General features: G+C 39.4%; 1 protein-coding gene and 1 pseudogene across 7 annotated transcripts in view; one reads left to right on the top strand and one right to left on the bottom strand.

Annotated features, from left to right (window-relative positions):
- LOC146394562 (uncharacterized) overlaps positions 1 to 16537 on the bottom strand; it is a 965202-nt gene that overhangs the window by 475975 nt on the left and 472690 nt on the right. For 6 of the 7 annotated variants that reach the window (XR_014835332.1, XR_014835329.1, XR_014835333.1 and 3 more), the window contains one exon: positions 10192 to 10280. The exons of the other annotated variant lie outside the window; for it this stretch is intronic. The gene's annotated coding sequence lies outside the window, so the exon portion shown is untranslated. The remainder of the gene's footprint in view (positions 1 to 10191; positions 10281 to 16537) is intronic. 7 annotated transcript variants of the gene reach the window in all.
- The window catches only part of LOC100517987 (small ribosomal subunit protein uS15m pseudogene), a 199955-nt pseudogene continuing 189473 nt past the window's right edge, over positions 6056 to 16537 (top strand).

The raw sequence follows: 16537 nt of genomic DNA, 5'->3' as shown, positions 1-16537 counted from the left end.
GATGCTATAATTATAGCAAGTCATTGCAACTGTCCACATTTTTGCATTTCATAACATTATTCATTAGTGTGTTCTTCACAAAGAACTTCCTACAATATTTTCAGAAAAAATTTCACTGGGATTTTAAAAATTACATTATCCTCAATTTATAAGAGGAGAGGAGAAAGGAAGGCATCGCTAGAGTCCTGAGCATTGGGAGAAGTAAGGAGGGATGTAGCGTTCGCTTCCCTTCACCACCCCCCTCCCCAAATGGTACAGAATCTTCATTCACCAAAGTTTACAAAATACAGCAGAAGTCAAGCCAGCAGAGACGATCCAAGAGAATCACTGGTAGAGACACTGGGCGTCCCTGCAAGAGGTGGAGATTGGCACCAAGTCCTGTCTTGAAATCTAATTAAGGAGAGGACTTGCTAACCTTCCTCAGTGACCTTCCGAGCAGGGGAAAAGAGCCTGAAAGAGACAGCAGGCGTGCCTTGGAGCAGTTTGCACGTCCCTTGGTGTGTTGAGCATTAATGCCTGAGTTTCACATAGTGACAGGAATGGCTTCTAAGGGAGCCGAACTTGAGCAAATTTGCAGGTACCTCCCACCCCGACCTGGCTGTGTTGGTTGTGGAAGGCTGGAGGTTAGCAAGGTTGGAGAGGAGGTGGGGCATGTATGATAACAAAGAATCACATGGTAAACGTTTCATTGGCCCTTGTGGGAGCCAGTGTTTAGACCTGTCACCCAGAGGGCTTCCGGCACCTGTCAGAGAAGCAGCAATGACCAGGAGTAGATTGCCAGGGAGCCCAGTGGTCATTTGCTCTCTTTTGTAAACCCTCCTACTTTCCCCTGCAGGACAACAAAGGAGTGGGAGAAAGAGGCATTAGCCAGGAGCCCGCCACAAACCACGGCTCACTCCAGGCTCCTTAAGCCACAGACCTGGCAAACCCGGATAAAGAGAAAAGATCTGAAGAATAAATGAAATTGACAGATTTTTAATACCCAGAAATGAACTCAAGGAATCATCCCCAAATGTCTTTAAGGGGTCTGTGACCCAGCAGGGTGGGACTTTTCATATAGCACAGCTGTGGGAGTGAAGGCTGGGAATGGAGAAAAAGAAAACTATTTCCTGTTTGTACCCTACAGAGATGAGGCAGTTCCATAAAGCACTTAACATATGAATAAGCAAAGAGGAGAAAATAAAAATCATCTGTTACTCCACAAGGCAGCTATAACTAATATTAACTGGTGTTTGCCAGAGATTTTTATGTGAGTTTTTTTTCGCAAATCCAATTACAATGTATTTGCTGGGTTTTTTTTGTTTGTTTGTTTTTTTGTTTTTTTGTCTTTTTGCCTTTTCTAGGGCCACTCCCACGGCATATGGAGGTTCCCAGGCTAGGGGTCGAATCGGAGCTGTAGCCACCAGCCTACATCACAGCCACAGTAATGCCAGATCCGAGCCGCGTCTGCGATCTACACCACAGCTCACAGCAACGCCGGATCTTTAACCCACGGAGCAAGGCCAGGGATAGAACCCGCAACCTCATGGTTCCTAATTGGTTCATTAACCACTGTGCCACAACGGGAACTCCTGTTTTTTTAACTTATCTTTTATTCTCAGGAATATATTCTGAATATTTGTGATTTAAAAAAAAAGTATAAATACAATATAATTGTAATAGCTTAGAATATTTTATCCTATGAGGTGATGATAATTTACTCAAGCAATGTCATATCCTTTCATATTTAAGACTGCTTCCAATGTTTTACAATTATATGTAATCCTGCAATGAACATCCTTAAAGCTAATTTTTGTACCTCTCCTTAATTATTTCCTTAGGATAAATCCTAGTAGTGGAGTTGCTTTATCAAAGGGTATATACATTTTTAGAGCCTTATTTTAAATTGGCTTCGCCCAAGGCATGCAGAAGTTCCGGGGCCAGGGATCGGACCTATGCCACAGCAATGACCCAAGCCACAGTAGTGACAACCCCAGATCCTTAACCCGCTGAGTCACCAAGGAACTTCTAGAGCTTTGCCTATATGCTGCCAATTCCCCTTCAGTCCACACACCCACCACTAGTCCATAAGAGTCTGGTTTTCTCCATTTTGGCCTATGCTGAATATATTCTTTCTTTTGCGTTGCCTAATATCTATTCGTCGTATTTTTTTGATGCACTTTTTTGAATACTAGTGGGAGCTGATTTTTTTTCACTGGTTTATTGGCTATTTGTAATATCTGTACTGTGCCCTGCCTGTTTTTGTCTTTTGCCCACTTTTCTACTAGTGTACAACTTTTCTTACTGTTTTGAAAAAGGCAGTTATAGCCATATATCTATCATATATCTATCATATCATACAAATATTCTTTCCAGTTCCTTTTTATTTATGATGTTATTTTCCATGGCAAAGTTTAAACTTTTTAGATTTGACCATGTAAAATTGCTTTATGATTGATGCCAAGGGTCAACAAACTTTTCTGTAAAGGGCCAGATAATAAATATTTCAGGCTTTGCCAGCCAAATGGTCTCTGTCACAACTCTGTCCTTGGAGAGCACAAGCAGCCCTAGAGGATAGTCAATGAGTGGGCAGGTCTTCATTCTAAGCTTGACCATGGTGGGCAACAGTTTTGTCCACTTTTGGTTTAAGCGATCTGTGTCATGTTTTGGAAGTGGTTCTCCACCACAAGGATATATTATTTTCGATATTCTTTTCTTACTTCATGGCTTCGCTTTTTAAATTTCTATCTTTTATATATTTACAATTAACTTTGTTGATTTAATATTTCTCAAATGGGTTAGCCCTCTAGTCTAAAATCATTTATTAAATAATCCATACTTGCCCAACTGAGCTGATCTGCAAACTTTTCTAAATTAAAAATATGGACAACTGTATACATACTTGGATTTTTTACATGCCATTACCCTTTTGGGGCTAGTATCATGCCTTTAACTATTAGAGTTTATCAGTACATTTTAATATCTTGTACAGAAGCTCCGCACCCACCCCTTATACTCTTCTTTTTGTTTTGTTGTTGATTTCATATTTTTCCCCAAACATGCTTTAGAATCATTTTATCGAGTTCTAATGAAAAACTGTATTGTATTATGATTGCAAGTGCATTACTCTATGGATTAATTTTCAGATAAACTGACAGTCCAAGACAGTGGTATGCACACAGTAAAGGTTACTTTCCCATTATCACTGGTCCCATTAATTGACCTTATAAACAACAAATGCAACTAAAAATGCATAGTTCTGTAATTTTGGATTAAATGTAGTATTTTATTTGAAAATAAGATTCAAGTGCTTGAAATTTTGAAAACCACTGTTTTAACCTACTGACATTTATCATTACTACTAATTTGACTTCGGCCATCTTTTTCTAAATTTTCATATCTTTAACTCTTTTTCTGGATTCCATTGTTTTCTGTTTTTTTTTATGATAACTGATAATTCTTCTAGTGATTATTTTACAGTTATCTTCATAAAAAATTTATACTCTATATGAGCAAGTAATGAAATTATATCATTTGAGTCTCTTCTGTTTGAGACAAAGGATATAATACAATCTTACTTTCCCAACCCTCACTAACTGGCCCCCACAACCTTTTCAGTTTTACTAATAACAAAAATTTTTGATTCACCATCTTTTTTAATAATCATAAATCTTCTCATTTTGGAATAATTTTTGACATTCTATTTGATTTTATAATAATATTATCTTTTTCTTACCAATGTTCCTATCCTTCTATCCTGTAGCTACTTCATAAAAACTATGTCTTCTTGTGCTCTGTTGTAAATGTTTGTTTCTTGAATTTTTCCTCTGGATTCACTGGTAGATAATTATCAGAAGTTTGTTATTCTTCTGAGTCTTCTAGACACATTTTTCCCCCTTTTCCCTCTTGTTTTATGGTATTTTTCACAGGCCTTACCTTTATTCTTTTTTTGTTTGTTTGTTCTTGTTTTTTTGTTTGTTTGTTTTGCTTTTTAGGGCTGCTGTGGAAGTTCCCAGGCTAGGGGTTGAATCAGAGCTGGAGCTGCCGGCCTATGCCACAACTGCAGCAAGACAGGATCCAAGCTACATCTGCAACCTATATCACAGCTCACGGCAATGTTGGATCCTTAACCCAATGAGTTAGGCCACGGATCAAACCGGCATCCTCATGGATACTAGTCAGATTTGTTTCTGCTGAACCACAACGTACGTTTTCATGGATTCCCTAAAGTCTGTTCCTTCAAATGGGCTCGCTAATTTTGCTCATTTTCCTCATCTTTTATTTTTGTTTAAACTTGCACATCAACTTGTGTACTTTTGTATCATGTGAGAAGGTGTCTTCTTCCTATCTCATCATCTGGTTCTCTGAACTGACATATTAGGTGAAAACTATAATTCCCAGCATGCAGCACAACTGACTTCTTTCTACAATGGCCTCATGTAAATAATGCCCTATAAACCTATTACCTGTGTATGTATTATCTCTTCCGATAGCCAGAAGAAAAGAGAGAAAGATGCCCAAATTTCTGGCTGGTTCAAATCCTGACTCTCCGAGTGAATCTCTAGTGAGTGAAGCACAAAATATTTTTCTACCTTTTATGATACATTTTAAGCTCCTGTTGTCCTGAAATTAGTTCCAGTTTCTTTAAGGTTCTGGTATCATATTACCTATCAGTTTTGTTTTCCACATTGGGAGCTTAATTTTTCCCCATAGGCCTTCATTAGTGTTTCTTGTTAGATGTTGAGGAAGGCTTCCCTTGGGACTGTTAGCCAGATGCCACTTTGAATAACAACGACAGCCACGGCTAACATGTACTGATCACTTATCATGTACCATCCGTCCATTTTCTCATTTAATCACAACAACCCTTATTTAACCTCTCTAAGACTAATTTGCCCAAGGACACTCTCTGCTAAGGGCACACACTGCCATGCACTTGTATTTAAAATCATTTGCAAACTCCAAGGCTGTCTGGAATTCAAACAAATATAATATACCATCTTTTTCATGCTTTCCTAAATGTCTTAATCTTTCTGACACTGACTCAACCATTCAAATGCCAGTATTTCCTTTTCCCCTTGCATGTTGATAGGATACATAACCTCATTAGCTAACTCTGATTAATCTCCCATTTGATCTACAGCTCATGTTAGTCATGCCTAATAAATGGCCGTTTAGTAATCAAAATCAAAAAAATCTTTTAATTTTAACTGGTGAAAGTATATGTTCCAGTTATTTGAGTGAATGTTTTCCTTTTCTTTGTCATTTTTTAAACTTTAATGAAAGTTCTTTTGTAAAGAATGCATGAATCTTCTATCCCTGCAGAGAGATACATGACATAAAATGTTAACAACTGCTGAGAAGTACTTTACGTAAGCACCAGATTCACTAATAAATAGTCACAGGAATGCCAAGAAGGCAAAACACCTACACAAAACTTGTTAAAAATGGGATTTTCTGGAGAGCAGACTGAGATGGAGTTTAACATGCACAGTTTTTTTTTTAGGGTGTAATTAGGATCAGTGCCTGTGGAAAGAAGGAAAAGACAGCAGGATTGAATAGAAGGAGAAGTTGAGTTGTGATGCAAGATGAACAGCCTCAGCTAACCTTCTCAAGGTCAGAGCCTTCAAAGTTCTCCCACATTGAGTCAAGACAGTCAAATTGTTTTTTGGGGTTTTTGTTTGTTTGTTTGTTTGTCTTTTTTTAGGGCTGCACCTGCAGCATATGGAGGTTCCCAGGCTAGGGGTCAAATCGGAGCTACAGTTGCCAGCTTACACCACAGCCACAGCAATGCTGAATCCTTAACCCACTGAGCGAGGCCAGGGATCAAACCAGCAACCTCATGGTTCCTAGTGAGATTCTTTTCCAATGTGCCACGGCGGGAACTCCAAGAGATAGTCAGATTGTTATAATGCCTTCTCAATCCGCAATTAGAAATGGGCCATCTGGGAAAGGAAGAGTGGCCTTGGTGAAGCTGCTCTTTGCAGCCTGATGCAATCTCTGAAGGTGCTGACATTGAAGGGTGACTGCTGGCAGCAACTCATCTTTCACTGAAGGGGGATCTAGGTAGAGGAGCATGATAGGATTGGCTGCAATGATCCTCTCTGTAAAGCTGGTCATTTCAAGAGATGACCGAACTGCTTCGGTATGTTTCCAATTACTTTAAAGAGTCCTGTAATTTTTTTTAGTACTTTAAAAGTCCTAATAAAATGAAGGTGCTAAATGAATCACTACTTTCGATGGGGCTTAGCTAGTAATCACTAAATACCCAAGCGTTTGGGCAAGAAAAAGAATTGACTTTCACTGAGCACTCTCTGGCTCAGGTCTTTAACAACTGAAATTTCATGTCACCAGCCCAAAGTGCTTGGAGTTTATGGATGAGAAAAAGGAGATAGAAAACTTACCCACAGCTGGTCAATTGTACACTTAGAACTAGATCACCATGAAACTCTTGATCCACTATGATGGCTCATCCTGACAAAGTAGTTGTGATGTCAGACACATTTCACTCCTGGCTTTCAGAGTGTTTTGGCAAATGGTGGCAAAGCCATGGCCAGGGAGCCTGGGCCAGAGCAGATGGTCTGGATGGTGCCCAGAACTATCCCAGGAGAGAACAAAGGGCTGCCGAGCTGTCCCTGGACAAGTGTATTAGGCACAGCCTTCTTGGAAACCTCCAATGAAAGAGGATCGATTAAATGTGTCCCTTCACAAAGGCTGTCAATGATCCCAGCATGTTGATGGGTTTTGCATGCCTTGAAGGAACCTAAGTGACAGAACCCATCAATCAACTAATAAATTCGGAAAGCATGTACCACATACTTGGGCATCAGAGGAGACACGAAGAGATGGAAGAACAGTATGTTATAGTCAAAAAAGCACTGGCTTCCCACTTCACTTGGAATAAAATCTAAATTCTTTGTCATGGCTTATCATACTTACACTTAGTTTTCCCCTATTTCTCAGATCTGTGCCCCCTTGTCCACCTCACTCTATACACACTATTTTTTTTTTCCACTAACTATTCCATTTGCCTGGAATCTCTGTGTAATTGACTTATTCTCTTTCACCAGATTTCAACTCAAATTTTTTGGTTTCAGAGAGGTTTTCTCTGATTCCTGTAGCTAAAGTCATCCTCTATTTAGCACTGCTTTGTTTTCCTCATGGAACTTTTCACTGTCTGAAATTATCTTCTTTGCTCATTTACTTGTTCATCACTTGTCTCCTCCAAATATGTAAGCTACACGGAAGTCAAGACCTTCTTTATCCCCAGATCTTAGAACAGCACCTGACACATAATAGGGACTCAAGTATTTATTGAATGAATAAAGAAAGCAGGAGACTTAGGTTCCATTTCTACTTCTATAAGGTGCATGAGATTGGGAAGATCATTTAATTACTTTGTTTTTTTTTCTTTTTTTTTTTTTCATTTAATTACTTTGAATGGAAGTTCATTCATCTGGGACAAGAGTTGGGTAATAGGCAAAATATAGCAGGTCACCTAATTTTGTAAAGAAAGCTCTATTGGAACACAGAAACAGACATGCTCATTTTTTAAAGTATTGTCTTCAAGCTGCTTTAATGCTATTAGGGCAGAGTTGAGAAGTTGAAACAGACATCATATGGCTCAAAACGCTTACAAAACATACAATCTGACCCTTTAAGGAAAAAGTTTGCAGACCCTTGGTGATCATAACATCTGTAGCATTTTTGTAAGGAACAAATGAGAAGATGCATGTGAAAGGTCTTTATGAAGTGAAAAGGCTACTTGTGTCAGGGTTTAAATTTATCAGCTAGGAAGATGATTGTCACGGAGCCACAGCAATCAATTGGTCCATGATTGTGTCAAATAAAGGCACATACTTAATATGACTCAGACTGTTTCAAGAGGACTTCAGAAAAGTGTGAAATAATCCTTCTGGGCATAGGCCAGCCAGCCCTACTTGACTATCAGTCCAGGCTTCGGGTAACAACCACCTCACCAAAGTGGAGGGGGAGAGGAGAGAGAAACACTTGATCAAATGTCCACTCTACTACTCATCGGCTGTGTGCTTTTGGAACCTCACCAACTCTATCTGTCAGGTTCCTGAGCTGTAAAATAAGGATAATAAAAGTACCCATTCCATAGGATTGTTGCAAAGATCAAACGAGGTAATGCATGGGAAGAAATAGCAATCAGCTCACTGTCAACATCAATGTTATCATTTTCGTTGTCATCAACTAGCTATCTCTACCATATTCTGAACTAACTCTGTGGTTAAGGAAACATGTTTGTGTACCTGTCACTTTATACACTGGAGAGGTCTGCATAGGATGCCAGAGGTCTCATTTTCCTCCCGGTTTCTCCTTTCTTCATCTACTCTCTCCAGGCTGCACCATTCACTTCACAGACGAACTCTGAACCCTGGTTTTACCCTAGCCTCTCCTCTTCCTTACTCCCTACATGGAATAGACAGCCAGTTTTGCCTCCTGAAAACAATCTGCAGTATTGGTGCCCTGGGCTCTATCCTTTTGGCCCAGTCCTTATTTCACAGCCTCACCAGCTCCCACCTCAGTTCCTATCACAGCCTTCCAGATGGGTACCTGACCCCAGGGAACTCCAGCTTCGGCCCACCCTCCACACAGCATCAGTATTATTCTCTAGAATAAAATCATACCACTTCTTTACTTTAAAAGCTCTGGCATTCCCAATTGTCTGCTGTTGCATTAGGCCCTTCTAAACCTGCCACATGCCTACCTGTTGAATCTCATCTTATTCCATCTCTTTCTTGCAAACAGTCTCCCCAAGTGTGTGTTTCAATCATGTACACCTATTTTCTGCTTCCCTGGCCAACCTATAGACCCGAGAGTGAGAAAAAAAATGCGATTTTAGTAAATGACTGAGATTTGGGGGTGGGGGGGCTTTATAAAAAGCAGCATTATCCCAGCAGAAATACAGCTTATATGTGACAGAAATTGTAATTGAATAATCAGGTACTGAGATAAAATGTTTTTACCGTCAATATAACCTCTGATATAATAACACTATAGTCTAATATCACTCCAAAATAAAGTCATGGATTTAAAAATTCACAAATAAATATATATGTAGAGAAGGAAATCATATATATTGTCTTTGGGAAACATTTGCTAAATGTGTATCTGATATACCCACAACTTAATCTCCATTAGCAGGGGCAACTTTCTTTTTTAAAATACCATAGTAAAGTTTTAAAGGATAAAAATTATGACTGAAGAAAAATCAAAGAGGCGGAAAAAGCAGAAGAAATGGCACTAAATAAAAAGCCTGAGAAGTAACACAAACATGGGGACAGGAGTTCCCGTCGTGGCACAGTGGAAACGAATCCGACTAGGAACCGTGAGGTTGCAGGTTCGATCCCTGGCCTCGCTCAGTGGGTTAAGGATCCAGCATTGCTGTGAGCTGTGGTGCAGGTCGCAGACGAGGCTCGGATCCCACGTTGCTGTGGCTGTGGTGTAGGCCAGCAGCTGCAGCTCCGAATGGACCCCTAGCCTGGGAACCTCCATATGCCATGGGTGCATCCCTAAAAAGCAAAAAAACAAAAAGGGGGGGATAATTTAGGTTGATTGAAAGATGCGAAGTAGAGAAAAGGAAGCTCAGCAAGATAGATAACCACGTGGGTCTATGAGTAAGAGGTCCCCCGAAGGGCAGGAAGAGTTAAAGAGTGCAAAGCCGAGCAGTGCCCTGGAAGTGGATCTGAGCCAGATGAGTCACCTAAGAGAGGCTAGCACTGTGGCTGGCTAAGAAGGTCCAGGTCATGGGAGAACAGAGGTAGTCATTGAATTAATTCTCTTGGGCATTTATCTGAGCGCCTTAATGGATGCTTGAAGATCATTTTGCCTACATTAGCTACTAAGGAGACTTGACCCTCAGTGAGAGGTGCCGTCAGGTACATTAATCGCCCTGCTAATGGCCTAACCTCTTTGATAATGTCACATATATAGTTCTTTTCCCTGATTGGCTTTGAAGTGCCTCTGTCCCCACAATAATTGCATATTGTTTCTCTTACCCTGTTGCTGGGAAGGAAGGAAGAAAGGGAGAGAGGTAGGGGAGGAAGAAGGAGACAAGAGGCTCAAAGAACAAACTATAATTCACTCTTGGTAACTACTAGAGCCTGGGTACCAGTGCTGGTATCCTGGGAATTACCAGCAAAGTAACGACATTCTGCTTAGTTCCCGGGGCCATATCTGAATTACCTTGATCTTCAATCTGAAAGAAGGGACTTGAAAAGATCCAGGACTTGGAGTCCATATTCAATTTCTGGCAAAGACACCTTGGATCCTTGCTGGAAAAACAGGGAGAGCAGGATTAAACTCACCAGTTATAATTAGTCATCACAGGGAAAATACTGTTTCATCTAGTCTTTCTACATAATTAACACGACTTTATCTAAGAGCCCATTGTATAAAATGGGTACTACCGTGGAGAACTCATCTAACTCTAGGTGCTTCACTCATTTCAACATAAACTCTGATTAAATAGAAGACAAGAAAGCAAATATGGTATCGTTTGTTATTTGGATATTTTAAAACTTTCCATCCTAGAAATTTCTTCTAAGAGTATTAAGACTCCAATGTCTGCTGAAAATATCTAACTTTGGTGAATTCCAAGTTTTCATGGGCCATAAACTGCTAAATCCTTGGGGACAGGTTTGCATATCTGGTTTAAAAAGCCCTTTGTATCCTGAACATGTACTAAATAAATAAATAAACACACAAACAAATATCGCTCCCATATCAACAGGTGGGTGATTTTGGAAATAGGCACTTGTGGTAATGATGGCACTGTCCTAGTCTAGCACATATAAGTTTAATTGCTATGGAATAAGCTATAATCTGCAGTGGCCCATTTTGTAAAACTGACTCTTTATTATTTGTTCCAGAAAAAAATTTTCATGGTAAAAATATAGCAATTAAGGACTTTCAATGAAAAAAAATGCCCTAATGTTCCAACAATTCCTAACCCAATAGAATAAGTACTTAAAATAAAATGGGGAAGCAAATAAATTGGTTTCTTCTACAGGTTTTAGTTCCCCATATTTAAAATTAAAAATGGACAAGAAAATTTCTAAGTTACTTCCTGGTGGCAAATGACAAAGATCTCCAAGTCTGTGTGTGAACATAGATTAAGGGTAAGTCCCCCCCCCCGTCCCCCCTCCCCCGCCCACAGGCAGGGCTCCTCTGAATCTGGCATCCCACCTTCATCTCACTCCATTTTACCTTAACTCACACAATTCACCAGTAACCCTTCCACTGTACCAGGACCAATCTTCTCAACCTCTTTCTGGACCTTGGCCAGTTACTCCCTTCATTTGATCCATCATCCATAGATTAAGCAAATCCCATTTTTTTTTCTTCAAGACACAGCTCACTCTTTGCTTCTTTGAAGCTTTGCCTGAATAGAGCAGCTCTGGCTCTTTAGCTCTTCCGAGCTATTGTTTATCTGGGTGATTACATACAGTGCAATATGTATTGTGGATGTTTCACTTAGTTTAAGAGCTTGGGCTGAAGAACCAGGCTACCTAGATTCAAACTTCAACAGTACCACTTATTTTCTTTATGACCTTGGGCAGTTACTTAACCTCAATTAACCTATATCCTGGTTTTGTCACTCGTAAACAGGGGATACTGTGATGTATACTTCAGAAGTGCTGCATCATGGAACCTATTTCTGGCCAGACCATCTTAAGAAAATCCATTGAGAGTGTTTCAAGAAATGTGTTCACCATTCTACAATGTCAACATTATATAACATTTTTGTGGTCTATTTAAAAAGTGTGTCCGGTATTATTTTAATACATTCGTGTCCATGTAAAACATTTTAAATACAGATAAATGAATAAATCATAATCCTACTACCTAGAGATAATTATTGTTTAAAATGTTGCATTTATTCTTTCAGATATTTTTTCACAAATTGTGATAATTCTGAAATACATCCACAAAGTCTTTGACACTCCTTCCTTCAAAAGGTGAGCTAATTCCCTTCCCATTGAGAGAGGGTCAGACTTAGTGACTCTCTTCTAGCTATTAAAATATGGCCGTTCCCATTGTGGCTTAGTAGTAATGAACCTGACTAGTATCCATGAGGAGGCAGGTTCAATCCCTGGCCTCGATCAGTGGGTTAAGGATCCGGCATTGGCACAAGCTGCAGCATAGGTCACAGATGTGGCTCGGGTCTGGTGTGGCTGTGGCTGTGGTGTAGGCTGGCAGCTGTAGCTCCAATTTGGCACCTAGCCTGGGAACTTTCATATGCTGCGGGTGTGGCCATAAAAAGATAAAGAAAAAAAAAGAAATCAACAGATGAAGAAATCAGCTTAAAAAATAAAATATGGCAAATGTGATGCTGTTCGATTTCTGAAACTAGGTCATAAAAAGCATTGCATCTCTCTCTCTCTCTTTTCTCCCTCACTCTCTCCCTCTCGTCCTCTCTCTCTCTCTTTGTCTCACCACTCCCTCTGTGGGAGCCAGCTGCCATATGGGGACAATCAAGCAACGCAATAAAGTGGCACATATGGCAAAGAACTGAGGCCTCCTGACAACAGCCACGTGAATGAGCCATCTTGGAAGCCGATCCTCCTGCCCCAGTCAAGTCTTCAGAGACTGCAGCCCTAGCCAACATTCTGACTCCAATGACATGAGCAACCTTGAGCTGGAACCATCCAACCAAGCCATTCCCAAACTTCACACACACAGAAACTATGAGATAATGTTTTAAGCCACTAAGTTTTGGGGTAATTTGTTAAGCAGCAATAAATAACTAATGCACACACACACACACACACACACACACACACACACACACACACACACCCTGTGCTCTTCTGCTTCACAGCATCAATCACATTGCTATATATAAAGCAATACCATGTTTACCCATCTTTCCACCTCTAGAGTAGAAGCGGCTTGGGAGAAGGGAACATTTAGTTCTCAGCTGTATCTCCAGGACCTAGCACACTGCCTGCCATATTGTACAAGCTCAGAGAATCTTTGATGAATAAACAAGACAGTGAGCGTTATGGAAATAGAAGGAAAAGGGGAAGACCTTTGTTACCATGTGCAGCCACAAAGGAACAGAAATAGTAGAACCATAGTGAGCAAGAACATTAAAATCAAGTGAAGGAGGACTGGTTTGAGCCTGGTCCTAAAACCATTTAAGCTGAAACTAGGGATATACCCAATATTAGGCTTTGGACTCAGTATAAAGACAAAATCTGTATCTGTCTTGGCCCTTGGAAGGCAAACAATAAATGAATAACTAAAAACATCATTTATATTTGCTTGCAATCAAAGGTCATGTGATGGTGTAGATTACCCTCATATTTAGTCAACCTAACACTTGCGAATGAGTAAGACACATGATTCTGACTTATTGTTACAAGAATGTTCATATTCAAATTCTGGATGTAATTTGGAGGCAGGCAGTCTAGATATAACCTGGAGTAAAAAATCTCATATGCTTTACCTATCAAAATTCTTTCAAACTGTTTAAGTATAAATGCCATTGATCTTTGCAAAAGTTAAATACTACTACAATTCTTGATGATGTGAAAGCTCTTAATTTTATATTCAAAAACAATTATTAAGAACTTTCAAATAAGTAAGTAGGGACATAGATTGGGACTACTTATTTTGAAATAAGTAAGTAGGGACAACAATTGTCAATTGTTTATCAACTAATACAAGAGAGTGAGCATTATGGAAATAGAAAGAAAAGGGGAAGAACTTTGTTGCGACATGCAGCCACAAAGGAACAGAAGTAGTAGAACCATAGCAAGCAAGAACATTAAAATCAAGTGAAGGAGTATTAGTGATAAATTAATGAATAATATTAACTCCTCTTTAAACCAACAAGCATTCTAGAAAAATTTAAATACAAGGTCAAATAACAGAAATTAAACTATATCATAAGTCTGTCTTGTCTTTTTTTTTTGGGGGGGGCCATGTCTGTGGTATGTGGAAGTTCCTGAGCCAGGGATAAAACCCATACCACAGCAGTGACTTGAGCCACACCAGTGACAATGCTAGATCCTTAACGCACTGAGCCACCAGGGAAATCCATAAGTTTATCTTTTCAGGGATTGTTTTCAGTGCTATCATTTATACTATTAAAATAACATATAAGACTATTTCTGAACATTTAAGAAAGCATCTTTCTCAAGCAATGCACAGAGCTTTTTGGGGGGTGGGGATTACTTCAATAAAACTATATTAGCATGACCAAAGTTTACGTCCAACAGATGAGGGAAGGATATCCTTAGCCTTAGCTGGTTACCAGTTAAAGGGAAAGGAAGGTTTAATAATGTAGTGGCAGCCTTACCCCCAGTAGAATCCTATGTTGACAGAACAAGCCACAAAATATCTTGCTTATCTGCCAACCTCATTTGAAAGTGAGCATTCATTTGATAGCATAAATGTGCATTAGAGTGACCACACAATCAATCAAGCAGCTGAAAGTACCTAAGTACCTGAGAGAACATTTTATAGATCAGAAAACATGTTTCTGATTTCCTGTGTCAATCTTGTATAAGTTCATTGTTGGATTTCTCATAATAAATATTTTGGTACAATTTTGGATTTATCCTTATGATCCAGTAGTTCATTTTATGATGGTGATTTTCAGCTTTGGCTTCAGCTTTGACTAAATATGATTTTTTAACACTGGCCTTTTAGTATTTGGCCAAAATGTATATTCAGTGAACTGTAATAAAAACTGTGGATCCTGATGGGAAATAGATAATCCCTGCAATGTTTGGAAGAGGTCTGTGGCTCCAAATTTGAATGAAGGGAAATCTTGAGAGGGTTTTTTTGCCCCAGAAGAGGGTTTGGATTTATGGGAAGATGTACTTACATGCCTTACCCTAATTAAGGGAAAAAGATAAGTGAAGGGGGGGTCTCCCTGACAGATGACACAGGTCAGGGGGTGGGGAAAGCGTATTATTATGGGGAGGCACATTTTTGTTATCTGCAAGAGACAAAGCAGTGCTGAGAAGAGACACAAAAAAGAACCTTATGATACTATAGTAACAAAATTAAGCCCCCTTCTTAGATGGGATTCCAAATAGGGCCTCCTCACACCACATTTCTCTTTAGGTCAAATGCTATCAGCATGAGGATTGGAGATGTTTGGGTATCTACTGACAGATGCAGGAATTAATTAAGCATCATAGTGGAGGTGCTATAGGGCTGCAGGGATCAGAATCCCCAGGGTCATCAAGCTGGTAGATAGAGCTGGCACTGAGAGCCCAGGCTCCACTCCCACAGCCACATGCCAGCCTGTGTGTCTTGCTCAGTGTGGAGCTCAGCTGTCCAGACCCCTAATTGCTTACCAGCTGCTTACTTCTACTCATTGTTCACAGAGGTATCTGAAGCAGAATAAAATTTACCTTCCAATTACAAAAGAAGCCTAAATGGTTCTTCACAATTCCTGAATTTATCTGGGTATTTATTGAGCACCTAACAGGAAAAAAAGAAAACAAAACAAAACCCTGATATTCAAAAGAGCCCTTGGTATTATCATAGAAGTTGGTTAAGGAATATGAAATATGGATTCCAATAGGGCTTGAAGTTCTGACACCTTCAATTATTTGACCTTGGGCAAGTTATAAAACATTTCTTAGTTTTCCTCATCTGTAAAATGAGACTAGAACTCTGACAAGACAGATGAACTCTAGCTACCCACTTTTTTTTTTCAGCTGGCATGCTCAAGTCTCCTAAACCTCCTGGGTATTTATCAGGCCTCACCTACCTCATCAGGTTCTTTGAATGGTTCTCCAGGTAGAAATGATTCATATTTGAGGAGGGATGTCAATTCAGGCATAATCTCTGTTCATCCTGGATTCAGGATTCATACAAATCAAGAAGTGATTGGGGTCTGTTTCAGGGCAGCCCAAGGAGCTAACAGGAAAGACCACCTCTCAAGAGAAAGTAAAGTCCAATCAGTCTGACCTAAGATCTAGGATCCACTAGATTTATAGAATCATCACAACTCTGACCATAAATATTTTTGTTACATCTTAGTGTATTCAGTGATGGAAAGTGTACACTATTACAGTATTTACAAATTTGGAGAGGGTTTAGGGAGTTATCTTTCTCAAATATCAAAGGCTTAATGTATTATCTTATAGATCCTCACTATTCTTTTAAATAATATTTAAGATGGTTCCCAAACTCTGGTGTAGCAGGAAGCTTGTATACGCTACTAAAGGCAACTGAAGTCCATAGCAAATAATAAGATATTTGCTTAGATTTCTTGGGCAAGGGGTGTTTCCATCAGGTTATATTAGAACAGCATCTACCTGAGCAGAGAAACTTATATTTTTCCTGAGTGCTCCCTATAAGTAAAGTACTAAGTAAATAGTACTTTATTGGTAAATAAAATAAATAAATAATGAGCTTAGACAAGGGGTCACAAAGGCAGCAAGACACGAGCCCTGCCTTCAGGTTATTTGTACTTTTAGTTTGACTAAAATGAACAATAATAATTTATATCTCTGTGACATTTTACAATTTTCAAAGAGTTTTAATACCTATTCTCATTTCA

This window comes from Sus scrofa, chromosome X (assembly GCF_054392235.1).
Source record: "Sus scrofa isolate SSC_HxYL_T2T_F1_AM1 chromosome X, Sscrofa_HxYL_maternal_Yorkshire_Landrace_v2.0, whole genome shotgun sequence".
NCBI lineage: Eukaryota > Metazoa > Chordata > Mammalia > Artiodactyla > Suidae > Sus > Sus scrofa.
The sequence above is the reverse complement of the archived record's forward strand: the minus strand, read 5'-3'. Positions and strand labels throughout refer to the sequence as shown.